We start from the raw sequence: 15,063 nt of genomic DNA, 5'->3' as shown, positions 1-15,063 counted from the left end.
TATATACATGTGCTGTCTGCATGTGCCTACTGAGAATAAAGCTTTTGCATGCTTATCAAGTGAGTATTAACTATTAACATAGCCTAAACTCATTTTTTTACAATTCTTTTCTGGCCTTTAGAAGGAAATAGATAAGGAGAAATTAAGGATATGAGTATAGAACATGGGTAATATGAACTTGACTTTAAATAGGCCTGACAGAATTCTGTGCTGGAATGCAGAGCTTATTCAGCAGGCCTAAAGACTATAATGTTTTTAGTCTGCAACAGTGTTAGATTAAGTAATTTTTTAATGTATATCTTGGAAAATATGCTTAGATCCAATATAATTTCTTACTACTGTTTACATCACTTATCACTATTTTGCACTGTTGCTGCAAATGTGTTTTGGAATACATTCTAGCATCTCAGGAGTTTCAGTCCTCCACAAAAATTCTCCACTGTTTGTTTTTTCTCCCACAGACACTAGAAATTGCAGTGGTTTCATTTCCTTGTTCTGAAGGCTTCCTTTGCTTTTACATATCTGCATGAATTGGTCTTCTAGTATTTCCATGTTGCCTCAAGTAGAATTAAGAACCCTATTAAAATGTACTTATCAGAGAACCTAGGAAGGTGGAAGAAAAAGTAATCCATTGAAAACTCCAAAGTCCCTTATCAAAGTTTTTGCATTGTTAGTCCTTTTTAGCCCTTTAGCTGTCTTTTCTGCCTAAAAGGCACACTTTCAAAGCTGCTGAGCTTTTTCAGGTGTGTTGAATTACAGTCTTTTGTTGCATGACAGAGCTACTTCTTGGCTCACAAACTGTAATTTCCCCTAAGTATGACAGCACAAGTATTTTTTTTAATCTTGCTAGCATTGCTGAACCATCACACAAATTGAACCAGTAGACTTTAGAATGAGATATATTAAAATTTTCACAAACCATGAAACATGCATTTAGTTGTAATAGAGGTTATATAGTATTATATCCAGTTATTTTGGAACAAAGGGGAAGGAAATTGTTGAATACTCTTGATATATGTGTATATTTTAGCATCAGCTGAAATGCTGCTCTGCTTTAATTACCTTTTCATATTAGACAATGGCAGTAGTTATGGGATATAGAATGATGGAAAAATTGAAGTAACAGAACTCAAAGGTTCTTTTAAAATAACATTACTGAAATTATGCATCATATATAGAACTACAGGACAGACCAGACTTCTGGTGGAATACTGAGTAAAGTAACAGATTCTGGAAAATCACATCTGCCTAGAAACTACTGGCAGTAAATTTCCATTTGGTGAAGGATTTTATTTACAAGTATGCCAAGATTATGCAAGGATAATACCATGTGGACATTTCACAGATTTATGGGTGTTGTTCCTGAGCCAATACAATAATACAGAAGCAATTAGATGTAGTAAACTTATGAGAAGGCAAAAAGGCATGGATGAGGCTGGTCTGCAATAGAAAATAGTTATAGTTCTGAAACCATGCTCTGTCTTTCCTTAGTCCTCTGGGCATGCATCTGCTGTGATTTCAAACTGTTTGGACTTTACAATAGTGGCAAGGCTGAATCAATGACTCCCTTGTCACATTCACAGGCCATATGAGTGCTGGGGAATTCCCATGGTGAGGTCTAAACAAAACATTTCTGTATTTCAATAGCCTCCTTGGGAGATCTGGAGGTCTCTACCAAAGCATATGGCCCCTTTGTGGATATTGTTTCTTCCAAGGGGACAGATTTCCTTATGGAACTTTGATCAGTGGGAAGGGAAGAATTTTCTGATTAATTTAATAGAGAAAGTAAAAGAGAAAATGAGTCTAATTTCCTAGGACCTGATTAGCAGCAGGGTATTATCCAACATATATGTTCCCATTTTACTTTTTCTAACTTAGATTTCTTGGTTCAGTATTAAAGATTTCGGCTGCCTTCTTGTAAATAAATGCATTTTATGGAAAAAAATGAAAGAGCAATTTAAAAATAAATGAAAGGCTAAATTTCTCCTGTTGAGAGTACCATTGGCACTTGTAAGATATTTGTAAAATTTCTGAAGCTCAAACTATAGATCTTTTTGTATGCTTTAAGTACTAGACATTTTAATGGCTCATTAAGCTAATATATGTATGAAAGAATAAAGGCTGCTTTATTCTCAGTTAGTGTAATGCAGTTTTAGAGACAAATGTATTACAGTATTCGATATTATGAGCTCAGCAGGGTCTCCTCCCCTTTGCTGAGATTAATTCATACATGGAAAAGGAACTGATAGGTGTTTTATTCTGTCCCAGATAAAGAACTACATATGAGACTTGAGTTAAAGACAATGTAGTTGCTACAATATCACCAGCCATGTTCATTGGCACATTCACATCACTGAATGTCAAACCATTGTGTCACCCTAGTGTCTGGGACTCCCCCTAGAAAGGGGAAAGGTAAGTTGGAATGCTGTGTAGCACTGGCTGTGGTACACCTTGCTTGCTACCAGAAGCAAATACTTCTCATATTTTGTCTTTATTCAATGTCTCTTATTTTAACCAGGAACATGCTCTAACAGCCCTTATGCAAAGCTCCTGATGAAATTACATGGAATTCTCCTTGGCTAAGATTGTAGAATGCTTGGATTGGAAGGGACCTTAAAGAATATCTAGTTGTAACCCCCTGTCATGTGTAGCAGCAGCATCAACTAGGCCAGGTTGCTCAAGACCCCATCCACCTTGGTCTTGAACAATTCCAGGGATGAGGAGTCCACAGCTTCTCTGGGCAACCTGTTCCAGTGCCTCACAACACTCAAAGAATTTCTTCCTAATGTCTAATCTAAACCTGCCCTCCTTCAGCTTATCACCATTCCCTATTGTCCTGTCACTATATGCCCTTGGGAAAAGGGCAGACACCTTTAGGTGTCTGGTAGACACCTTTAGGTACCTGGTGTCTTCTCTAAGGTCCTTTGAGCCTTCTCTTCTCCAGGCTGAAAAACCCCCACTATCCCAGCCTGTCTTCATAGCAGAGGTGCTCCATCCCTCTGATCAATCTATACATTTAAGTAAATTGAACAAATCCGTAGTGTTTACATGCTTTAATCAATTTAAATTATGTTTGCAGATTATCTTTTATGTAAATGAAAATTTTCTCATAAAAACACATGGAAAGAGTCCCTAAGTTACTGGCCAAATACTGGCAATTCTGGTATACTGAGTAATGATTGACATTTGGCACCATTTTCTGTGGAGTTATACCTGAGATACACAATTGCAGCTTAGGCAACTGTATTTCTATGAAGTGATCATTAGGGACCTCTCAGAAACTTTGCTTGTTTAGAAGTAATAATTTATTTATGTGTTTGTTCATTTTGCTAAATATGCCTGACAGTAGGAACTAACAGCTTTGCAACTGTTCCCACTGTGAAAATAAGGTCTTGGAAATACGATTCTCTGGCTCTACTGATTAGCTGAGCATTGAACGTGTTTAACAACCTGGAAGAAAGAGGATGAACTTGGAAAAGTGTTAAATACTGAAATGCTAAATGTGAAAATATTAAAGAGAGATACACTTTATTTTATATCTATAGAAGTGTCAGAGAAGATCAATTGTAATGAATACCAGAAATTCTGAGATTCATTAGAATAGGTGAAACTAATTCTGGTGCTGTTTTCAACCCACGCTTCCACATGAAGAGGAAATAATTTACTGTTGTTTAAAAATGGGAGGTTGGTAGATTTCATTAGATTTCTAATGCTGTGTAAATAGCTATTGTGACAGACTATACCTGTGAACACATGCACAACAGCAAAGTAGTTTGCCTTGATCACTCATCACAATGAATGTCAAATTAATTTGCAACATCAGTACACTCCTGGAATTACAATTTTATTCATTCTGAGCCCTGGATACATTGCTGACAGTCCCTGAGTTTTAATTCTGCAGAAGTCATGACTAGAAATTCCAAGGAAAAAAAATATGCTGATTATACAGGAATCAATTTCATTATTAACTGGGGAGAAACGCTGAAGTGAAACTGTACTCACAGAAAGCAGAGGTAGTGGAATATTTATGCAGTGGTGCCTGTTTAAATCTGTTTCTTCTTTATTCATTTTATGTGGGTGAGAATGAGATTCGGACATGAAAAACAGTAGCTACTCTTTTCTGTTATATTTTTAACACTATAAAATTGGTTTTCTTTCTGTGTGTACTAAGATCTTTATTTCTTTTGATTACTGAGAATCCTATTTTGTCCTCTCCAAGAAATGTGAGTAGCTTTCTTAGTATTGAAATATTTTATAGAAAAGTTGGAGATTTTCTTCCATCTTGCAAGGTAAACATGTGAAACCTGCTTGAAGTTATTAAGCAGGACGTGCTTATGTGCTTCTGATGAAAAGGGTGGTCAGGCAAGCAGGAGTGGTTGATAATAAACCAGTGGTTGTATTGTTGCTGCTAAAAGACACTTCTTCTTTTGGAGATGTAACTGTTCATACTAGAAAATGAAATTTTGGAGATGCTTAGTGTTCATACTAGAATGAAATTATCCCAGTCTATGTATGTTTTAATTTACTGCCAGGTATATCAGCCTTGTAACAATCCCAGTGATGTGCAGGTTAACACTTCCATTCTTCTGTGCGAATGGAAAACGATGTCCTGGATATGTGAGTTATTTTGTTTTGAGTATGAATTAGAGTTGTGAGAACTATGAGATCTTTCTGCTGTGCCTTGGTGAACTTGGTAAGAAATCTCTAGATTGTGGCTATATCATAGCACAAATGCAAAGTGTTGTAGGGTTTTGGTTTGCAGACTATGGTGCTAAGACAGTGCCACATTCCATATGTGCTCTGTGCATGTGTGGGTGTTTTATGTGTGTGTGTGTATATATATATCTATAGATGTACATGTGAAAGTGCTCAAGTGGTCAGCAGACTTGCCACTGGAAGATGAGTCACAGGTATAAGATGTTTCTGTTACCATCCTGCTAAAGGATTGAAAAACTGAAAACCCATTTCCTTTCTAAGAATGGTACAATTATGCTAGCCTCTGTATATATTAAAATGAAATTATTAAATCAAAACCAGTAAGAGATAAAGAGGGGAAAAGCGGTAAATAAAGGCAGTGTTTTGAGTGGCTGAGGAAATAAGTTCTACTTCATGGATCGGTGTTTTTGATCATTAAATGCCTCAGTGTTTAATAGAAATACTTCCAGCAGTTGGAGCATTCATAGTGGCTCTTTTAACTGTGGATTGTCCAGAGTCGAACTGGACTAAAGTTCACTTTAAGCTCTTTTCCATAAGGAATGCACTAAATTGCAAAAATATCTGAAAAAGCTTTTTTAGCTCTCATAGCATGGATATGAATAATGTACTGATACTTGACAGCTGACAGCTCGCCTCTTGCTGTCTAGTAGAAACAAACAGTTGTGGGAAGATGTTTTGAAGAATAATGGCAAATTGCCATTTGAAAACTGCAACATAAGAGAAGAAATAATTAAAAAAAAAGAAAGATTTCTTTTGCAAAGGAAAGCAATAGTTTAATTAGTAGTTTTAATACCAGTGAATGACAACAGAACTCAACCTGAATGTTTTGCAGTAGGAATACCTAAATTGTAATTTAGCAGTGATTCACAATAAATTGTTGCTGTGCTGAGTTCCAGTGTGGAAAGATGATAATCTGTAGAATGCATGAGAATGAATGGTGAGAAATAACAAATCAAACTTATTTATAATAACATAAAAATGCTACTGAATGGCACCATTCCTTCTGATGCCATATGCATAATATGTCTTTACTTTCTGCAAATAAATAAGATTTTATGGTTATCATAGTTCAACATTATTAAATACTTTTTAGGACCAAAAATGCTTTTGTAGCAACCTGGAGTAAACTCGTGATCCTTCTGGGCTTCATGATGTTAGCTAACAAAACTGCAGATAGTTATTCCTCATCATCTGATTAATAGTGTCTATTTTTCACTCAATGAAAATTTGCATTCAGAGAGTCAGCAGAAACATGGTTTCAGCCTCCTCAGTAAATTAAGGTTTAACATGATAACCTGAATATTTAGGTTGCTTACTTTCCTAATGTTTATATCTAGAAATGCTAGGGATTGTTTTTCCCTCTGAATAGATTATGGTGGGATATTTTTTGTGCTAACCTAATGCTATCTCAGTATTTTGTCAGTATCATCTCTACTGACTTGTTCTATTCCTGGTCTGCTAAGAATACATCTTTCTTTAGGACCTAATCCCAACCACATATCACACTTGCAGGTCATCATAAAATAGTTTTCCTGCTTCCTAGCTGCATTGGTGTTCAGCCATAGGTCAAATTACACCAATAAAATAGTAGAGATTTTCTATATTTTATTTTCTCACTAGCATTGAGTCAGTTCCTTAAGCTGCTTTGGGTCTGGAATGAGATGCTGGGGTTCTTCTCACATTTTTTTTTGAAATGTGCTCCACAAGAAAAAATAGATGGAGAGAAGATGGGAAAAGTTGAAATGGTTAGAACAGAAATATTTTCTAAGCTCGTGGTATGATTGAAGAGATGTTGAGCTAGGAACTACAATGGTGTATCTTGGTGCCTTGAATCTGCTTTTTAGAAAATGCTCTCACTTTTTTCTTCTATGTGATTTAGTCTCCTTTCTGCACAACCAAAATCTGAAGAGGCCCAGGTCTTGGTCCAGGATAGAATCATGTGGCAGCTGGAATATTCATGTAGAACTGAAGTTTTGCAAATACTCCTGGGTACCATGTGTGTGGGATGCTTGGTTATTGAATAATATATAACCCCCCAAATCCTTTCCTTAAAATGCAATTACTCACATGAATGCCAAGAAGAAGAGATTTGGACAAGCAATAAGAAAGATGTGTTGTTTTTTCTTAAAGGAAAAAGGAAGTTGGGAATGTGTTTGAGGTAGAATAGGAGGATGGAACAAATTTAGATTTATGTACAGTGCTGCACATTCATAGAGGGAACCTTTAGATTAAAAGCTGAAAGTGTAGAGGTTCTGCAGCACAGTGAATGGTGCATTAAGAGATTTATACCACAGTGAGGCTGTGAAAATAAAGTGTCTCTATGCTCTCATCAAAGGGATGGACTTGGACTTCCATTTTTGCTTCATCGTAGTGCTGTTCAGATGTTGTCATTAAAAAATAGATTTCTAATTTGAAGGTGAGGGCATTATATTCCTACTTTTTTGAATGGTAGTGTAGCTCTACTATAGGTGGATTTGCAACAAAACTGCCTGTAAAAAAAAATCTGTTATTTTCATGAGTCGTCTTAGAGAAGTAAAATAATTTCCACTATAATCAAATTTTTACACTTACAGTTTTAAGGTGGACAAGAGATTGGTTTATCCACTATCTGAATATTAGGCTGAGGTACCTAGGTTTGACAATGTCGTGGGTTTACAGGAAGCAGGTTTTCTGGGAATGGAGTGGCCAGAGGCCAATAGGTGTTCAGATTTTAAATTGACACCAGGCTTGGCCACTGAGGGTGGATGCGCCTCTGAGAACACAGGGGTTAGAAGCAGAGCACTCCCTTGGGAACTCCCTCTTTGATTTCCGGCCAGCAAAGAGGCAAGGCCTCCCCTGCCCGGCTTCGAGCTGGTCAGGGGAGGGGAAAATCTGTGGCCCGGCAGAAGTAGGCCTGACCCCTCAGGATGGAAGGGTGGTGGGGGGCACCAGGAGGTGTTGGGCAGCCCCCCCCCAGGAGAGACAGAGGGAGACAGGCCCCGAGAAGATTTGGGCAGCCCCCCCCCCGCCCCAGCCAGAAGACGAGAGAGAGAAAGCTGGTACGGGCCTGTGGCCTTGAAGTGATATCGGCCTGTGAAGAAGGAGGGGGAAGGGGGGAGTGCAGCAGGGAAGGAGCCTGGCCGCGTGCAGAAGTTTGTTAACCCCTTTCTGGACAATGAAGACCTCACAGAGCATTTGGACCTTTCCCGGAGGGGAGATGGAGTGGATGATAAAGAGGAAATGGGCAAGGGAATGACAGTCGGAGCAGTGAGTGAGGCTGGATGAGTAAAGAAGAGGCCGGAAAGAGATGATGGAGTAGCTGCTTGCTGGACTCTTTTTGGTACAGCCATGGACAGAACCATGCTTCCTCGCGACACAGAGGCTGCATGCAGGGGGGAGGCGATGGCTCAGAACTGAGAGGGTTCAGTTTTGGAGACCCCCGGCCCCAGGGGGTAGACAAGTATGGGGGGACAAGAGGTCCCGAGATGAGAGAAAACTGTGCTTTTTTTGGAACTGGTCAAAGCACCCTTAAAAGGATAACCCTTGAAGCAGCTCTGTTCCTTGTCCAGTGGTGAGAGCGCTGGGCATGCAAGGAAGAGGTCACCATGGCCCCAAGAAGGACTCCTCTCCTCTTGATGGACTGGAATTGAGTATTTACAGGGTGATGGATGGAGAGTTGAAATTTGGAAGATGTATTGGATATGTGGTGGGGGGAGGAGGAAATGCTTTTTGTGGAGTTTTCATTTTCCAGGTGTGTGTGTGTGCGTGTGTGTGTGTGTGGTTTGTTTTCCTTTTGTAGTTTAGTTAATAAACTTTTTTTTTTCTAAGGTAGAGGCCTGCTTTGCTTATTTCCTGGTCACATCTCACAGCAAACACCAGGGAAATATATTTTCATGGGGCACTGGCATTGTGCCAGTGTCAAACCATGACAGACTAGCCAAAAAAAGAGTGCCAAATCTTTCCATGCTTCTGCTTTCCATCCTGCAGGCAATACTGTTTACTCACCCCTTGTAAAGTCATTTGAGGCTTTGTATCTATGACAGTGTGAATAGTAATTACCAGTAATTCTGAACAGAGAGGGAAGAAAAAGGCTTAGAATCACTACATTTCATCTTTTGTATATAAAAAGCATGGATTCTGACTTTATTTGCATAGCCAAGTGATTTATTTCTGTACACATTGTCTGTCAGAGATTCCTGTATAATTTTGTTGCGTAATGACACCTAAAGACACTATGGATAATTGTTTTGGTATATATGCAATGTTCAATGTAAAGCGGTTTCATGAAGAGAACTGAAATGAGACACAGATGATTCATTTACACATTTATTTACTATCCTGCTTATTCTATCAGACTGAAATGGAGAACAATGCATTTATTTTAAAGACATTTGACATAAATTAAACAGATATTTTGATGTTGAACAATTGTACAGACTACAACATGCATATTAATATGTAGATTGGTGCAGAAATACTTAGTTGATCGGCAAAATCTAGTATGACAAAAAATAATAATCACATTTCCTTTTTTATGAAGTTAAAATGCAGCTGATATGGAAACATTGATACGAATACCACTAAATGTGAGAAGTTATTAGTCTAATGAAATCAAATGGTTAGTTGAAAAAAATAAAGCTATTGTCAAAGTTTTATCTACAGAAAGAAACTAAATCAAAATGTTTCTAACAAATACAATAATAATGAAAAAAAGCATGTTTGATGCAATTACCATTGCAAAATGCCCTATTATTCCCCTGCCCCACCCCCAAATACAAACAATGCATGAAGCAAAAGCAGCATATTCTCCCACAAAATGTCTGGGGCATTTTGTAAAGGCAGATGAATGAGATTAGACAAGACTCATCACATATGCTTTTATCTCCTAGTGACAGTACTTTTAAAGAAAGATACGTTATTAATAGAGCAATGTATGATGAAATGTTGCTAAATCTGTAAAACTGAACAATAGTGAAGACACTGCTATTGCCCCAAGAGAACTTGAAAAAATACTGTTGTGCTTTTTTTGTTTGCAGCATTCAGAGCATTCACAGAGGAATACAAAGTGAAGTTCATTAAACTCCATAAAACTAATAATAGTCATGCTACTGTATCTATGAAACTAACACAGTAATAACATATAAACATGAATTAGTACACATTTTATTTGATATTTACAGTGATCTTAAAGCAATAGGCTATGTATTCAATGCTCAGCTTCTTTGTACACTAATCCCTCCATGTTCCAGCTTATCAGCATGGCTCCTTTGATTTTTGAAAGAGTTGTACAGCTAAAACTCTGCAGAACTCTGATAATTTAGACATATAAATCCAGAACTCTGCATCCTAGCAAAAGTACCCATGATTGTCCCCAATAGTAGTTTTTTAAAATTTCTTTTTTAACGTATTTAGTAATGTGTTAGAAATTGTTTCTTTTGCCTAATACTATAATATATTGCTCCATCTTTCAGTTTTAAACAGGCAGAATTCCCACTGGCATTCTGCTTAAGGATTTCAAGAACAGGTGTGAATATTTTGTACTCTGAACCTTCACAGAGAGATGCTATCTGCGCAAAACTTAGAGCAAAAATATCACTTCAAGACTTATGTCCTCCACCCTGAAAGGGTTAAAAGAAGTAAGATAAGGAATAGGCTTTTTGGTCCTTGCATTACTGTACAAGGTATGTCCCAGACATCAGAGCAACAAAGCACACAACCAAAACCCTACTAGTTCCTCAATTTAAATAAATTTCAGCTGATGATCCAAACAGGAAGATACCTAGACAATGGCAAATCATCACAAAATACTCAAGCTGGGCTTCTGATCCTCCATCAATGCACAGCAATTTGTGTTTATTCATACCAGTATAAAGGCAGGGTTATGGTTAAGTAAGCGAAATAAAGGTACTTGCAATAAGTTTAATCATTCCACTGACTTTGGAGTAAGTCTAGTGCTGTACTGTCTTCATTAAATGCAACACCAACTTTAAATTCACTGTAGAAATATGCAGTATATAGAGTTTGGTCCAAATTACAAAACACAACTTTCCAAAGGTTATCAAGAATTTATTGCTTAAATGATTTTATGTGAGTTAACTTGGGGAATGCAATGGGAACAATTTAATCTTGGGCTACATATTGCTTTTTTATGCAATACCACTGATGAAAATGGCAAAATTCACTTGTATAAGTAATTTATCAAAGAGCTACATGGGCTGAAGACAGTAGCCATGGTAGAGATCTATGTCTACATTAGCAAGTTGTACAATAGCAGGAGATTTGTTGAGGACAACAGTTTGTGCTGACAGTTTACACTATTGGGGTACAATTTTTGGACTCGCTCTCATCTGGTATCAGGGCCTGAATGGTTTATCCTGCCTACAGCATAGCTGGTGCCCTCATGGAAGAAGTTTTCTGGTTCAACTTCACCTAAAAATAGCCTGACTTGCATGATGCAGGATTGCTCAGTTATGTGAACCAAGGCATGAGAAGTGGGGCTAGCTGAGAGATCTGTGTCAAGAGATCTCTCCTGATTTTCTCTAAGATGTCAGTGTAAACTTAACCATAGACTTCCAGATTTAGAAGTGTACATTATTCCTGCTGATGCTAAATATGTATTTAAATAGTTATTTGAGTTAAAAAATTATCCTAATGAAATTAATTACACAGACTGCTCTTAGATTCATGATTTATGATAAGCACAGTACTACAGTCGATGTCTAAGGTAACGACAGGTCGCCATTCTGTTTAGTTGATAGGTATAATTAGGATAATCATCTTTTTTGGATTAAATGTTAGCTAATACCATGGTTTTAAGTTACTTTTAAGTAAAAAGAGCAGTAATATTTGTGTGCTACTTCCTTGTTCCACAGTGGTATTCATCAGGATCTGCGTTAGGCCTCATAAAAGAAAACTAAATACCAATAAATAATAATATAGAATTAGAAAGTTATCACTGGTGTTTTGGAAGAAATCTCCATTTTACTAAAAGGTAATATTTCCTAGAGGTCATAACTCAGCATTTAAAAAAAAATACTGTTTAAACCTGGAACAAAATAAATACAAAGACAAGTACATTACTCCACCTGCAGATGTCCCATGGTGTATGATCACTGAACAAGAAACCATCATGCAATGCAAACAAAATTTTTTCTTTCATTTTTACCTGCAAGTTACCTAACCTTCCTTTGTTAAGAAAACTGACAGAGGACCTGCAAAGAGTTTGGTTCCCAGAACACCTGATCTGTTTTAAAAAGCATTTCAGCTGGAGTTAAAGCTGAGCACCACTAATAAAACTAGGTTGGACAAAAGACAAATATTCACACTTAGACAGATGGCTCTCTTAATAGCATTCACCTATCAACTGCTTTTAAAAAAGTTCTTGCAAGAACACTGAAAGCTCCTATGTGAAGGATGGGTACACTGTGGGGACACTGGAGAATTCAGAGCACTTTGCAACAAGAAAACAGGGAGAAGAGACACTCAGTTCTTGTACCTTGGTTCAAATGCAGCATCTGTCCATTTGCACCACTCTACCAAAACACTTTCCTGACAAACAAGACACTCCTGTCATCTTGTTGGGTGGGCTGCCTTCTGACCACTCCCAAGAAGAAGAGAAGATTGATATTGGGGAGGAAATGGGAAGAGATCCAAAGATCAATAAAGATACCAACACGTGATATCTTATTTTTCAGGAAAGTCTTCTGAAAAATGATTAAAGATCAGATATTCATGTGGCAGGTGGGTGGGTAATGGCATCACTGAACCTGCTGGTTCTAGGTTAAAATTACAATGGAGGAGTGGAATTGAATCTTTTGCTACTGGCATTTTTACCTCACTTAGTGTGAACAAGGATTCTTTTACATGTGTTTTATTACATCTCTTTTTTTTATATAGTACACTAAAACATGCCTTGTTTACTTACAGTTTTCTGCCCTTCTTTCCCCCTTTGTTGTGTTTGCATTTCTTGCTTGATCTGTGCTGGCTACTTAGGAAAAAAAAGGCATATTTGTTGCAGTATTTTGCTTCTAATATATGTTTTTATGATCAAAATATATATTTTCTGTACAAGTTATTAAAAATTATTTGAATCAAAAAGCCAATCCGTTAAACCCTGGACATTTTTGCCAGTCTGTCTGCAATAGAGAGTAAAGAAAACAACTGTCTTTTTTACTGGACTGCGGTTTAGAGATGAGGTTGAAGCAGTTCATGAATACATTGAAGGTAAACCTTGAAGGAAACAGAAGCTCAGTCAACATGTAGGGGAAGAGGTCTACTTTTAAAAGAACTCATTGTTTTTCAAGGAATACAAATACATTGCCCAGTATCACCTGTTAGGAAATGACTCATGGAAGCCAATTGTCATTTAGATTTATGAGCGTTATAGGCAAAAATACAATTGTCTGTACACATTTTGGGTTACATAATAGTGTGCTAAAAGGCTCTTCATGTCCGTTGCTCTAGTGTTAGATCAGATATCACCTCTCAAGCATCACTAATGTTTGAATTTTGAGACCAATTGTGAAGCGAGGACACAGTGCATTAGATTGCTGCATTAGCACAGAGGCTTCTATAGTCTATACAATGTAGCATTAAAAGGCCTTTTGTGTTTTCATTTAAAAAAGTGTATTTTATATAAATTCGGTAGTGCAAAAACTTCCTACACCTTGTTATATTCTTTACATGACATACTTCCCCTGTAAACAGCTTTCCTGTAGGAACTTCCTTTGCAGTTTGTGCGATATAGTATTCCCCCCTACCCTCTACCCCCCACCCAGACTTGGATTAATGTGATTATTACTCAAAAACTCTTCTAATTACTCTGTGAATACTTTTTTAAATATCTGCATTTGGTTTCATCATTGAAAAGGAATTAAAACTTTGATTCACCATTCTGCAGTTAGTAAAAAATACAAAAAATAGATCAATTGCAAAGCTATCTCCCTGAACATTCTTCATTTTCCAGTGATGTGAGGAGTCAGATCCCTTTCAGGTACACAAAGCAGTCACTTCTTCCTAAGACTCCTTAAGTTCTTTTGAAATTGCACAGCTGGCATTAGAGAGTGACTCCAGAACTCAGACACATTCTCCCCTTATTGTGGTGAATGGGTAATAAGTCTGAAATGGCTTCAAAGTTTTAGAAAACCAGAAAAATATACTTCTGTAATTTTGCATAATTTGCTGCATCTCAACCCATGATGAATGAATTGATCCTGGCCTGCACTTCTTACACCTGCTGTACTGGATAGAAAGCTAGATCCAGTCCTACAACTGCTCAAAAAGATGTTTTAATCAGGAATTATACAAGCTTGGTATTCAGAGGTGGATCCTGTATATGCAGTCAAGACTGGAAAAACCACATTTCTAAACCTGTGCTTCTGGAAATAGTTTTCAGCATAGACAAAAGTAGATAATAAAATTATACCAAAAGCACTTCTAAAGCTTAATCATTTTGCTTCCAGTATTTCAAAAAATAAAGCATCTGTTAATAAAGTGAATTGCATTTCTTTCAAAATAAATGTGCTTCTCTGAAAATATTTAAAATACAGCAGCAAATAAGGGCCTGGTTTTTCATCTGATTATATAATTAAAGCTCCTGTTGAATTTCATCAAGAGGGAGAGACTATTGTTTTTCTCATTTAGATTTCAGCCAGCCCTTTTTCCACCAGACTCCCATTTGTTTCAGGGGAAAATCATTTGCACAAGAATCGAGGCCTTGACTTTAGTCCTTTTAAATTTGTAGTGATTGTAATGGGCCGGAATCAGGTTTGCATGAACTTTAGCTCAGGAGAGCTTTAGGAATGAAATCTCTGTTCCTGCAGTCGGTTCCCTATGGCTGGACTCCTCCCTTTCCATCAAGTGTCAAAGGTCTAAGGGGTTTTTCCAAAGTGTAAGGGTCACCTGGGAGAAAAAGCACACAGAAGGAACGTGACAGACCTCAGTCTTGCCAGAACAACATCGTTGTCTTGAATGGGAATTTTCTGTGGATCCAGAGCATGGGACCAGGTCCCATTTGGTCTTAATCTGGACTTCAGTAGTTCACTAGGATGAAAAGGCAGATCAAACAGGCCCATGTGATTCCATAAAACTGCACATAGAAAATACAAACCAACACTTCAGGCATATAAAAATTGACTGGCGTTTAGTTTTAGTAATTTAAAATATCTAGAAACTAAAAAATAAATGTAGAAGAGTAATGACTATAAAATATTAAAGAGCTAATTTTGGAGACAGTGAGACACAACATGATTGAAAAGTGTTATGCAGAATACAATATAAATACATAAAACTGAATGCAGCAACAAGTTGAAATGAGCTGATATTAAAGACAAAAAAGAATCATTTTTATTTTCAGAATTAATGACCAGA

This window comes from Camarhynchus parvulus, chromosome 2, assembly GCF_901933205.1.
Source record: "Camarhynchus parvulus chromosome 2, STF_HiC, whole genome shotgun sequence".
Lineage (NCBI taxonomy): Eukaryota > Metazoa > Chordata > Aves > Passeriformes > Thraupidae > Camarhynchus > Camarhynchus parvulus.
The sequence above is the reverse complement of the archived record's forward strand: the minus strand, read 5'-3'. Positions refer to the sequence as shown.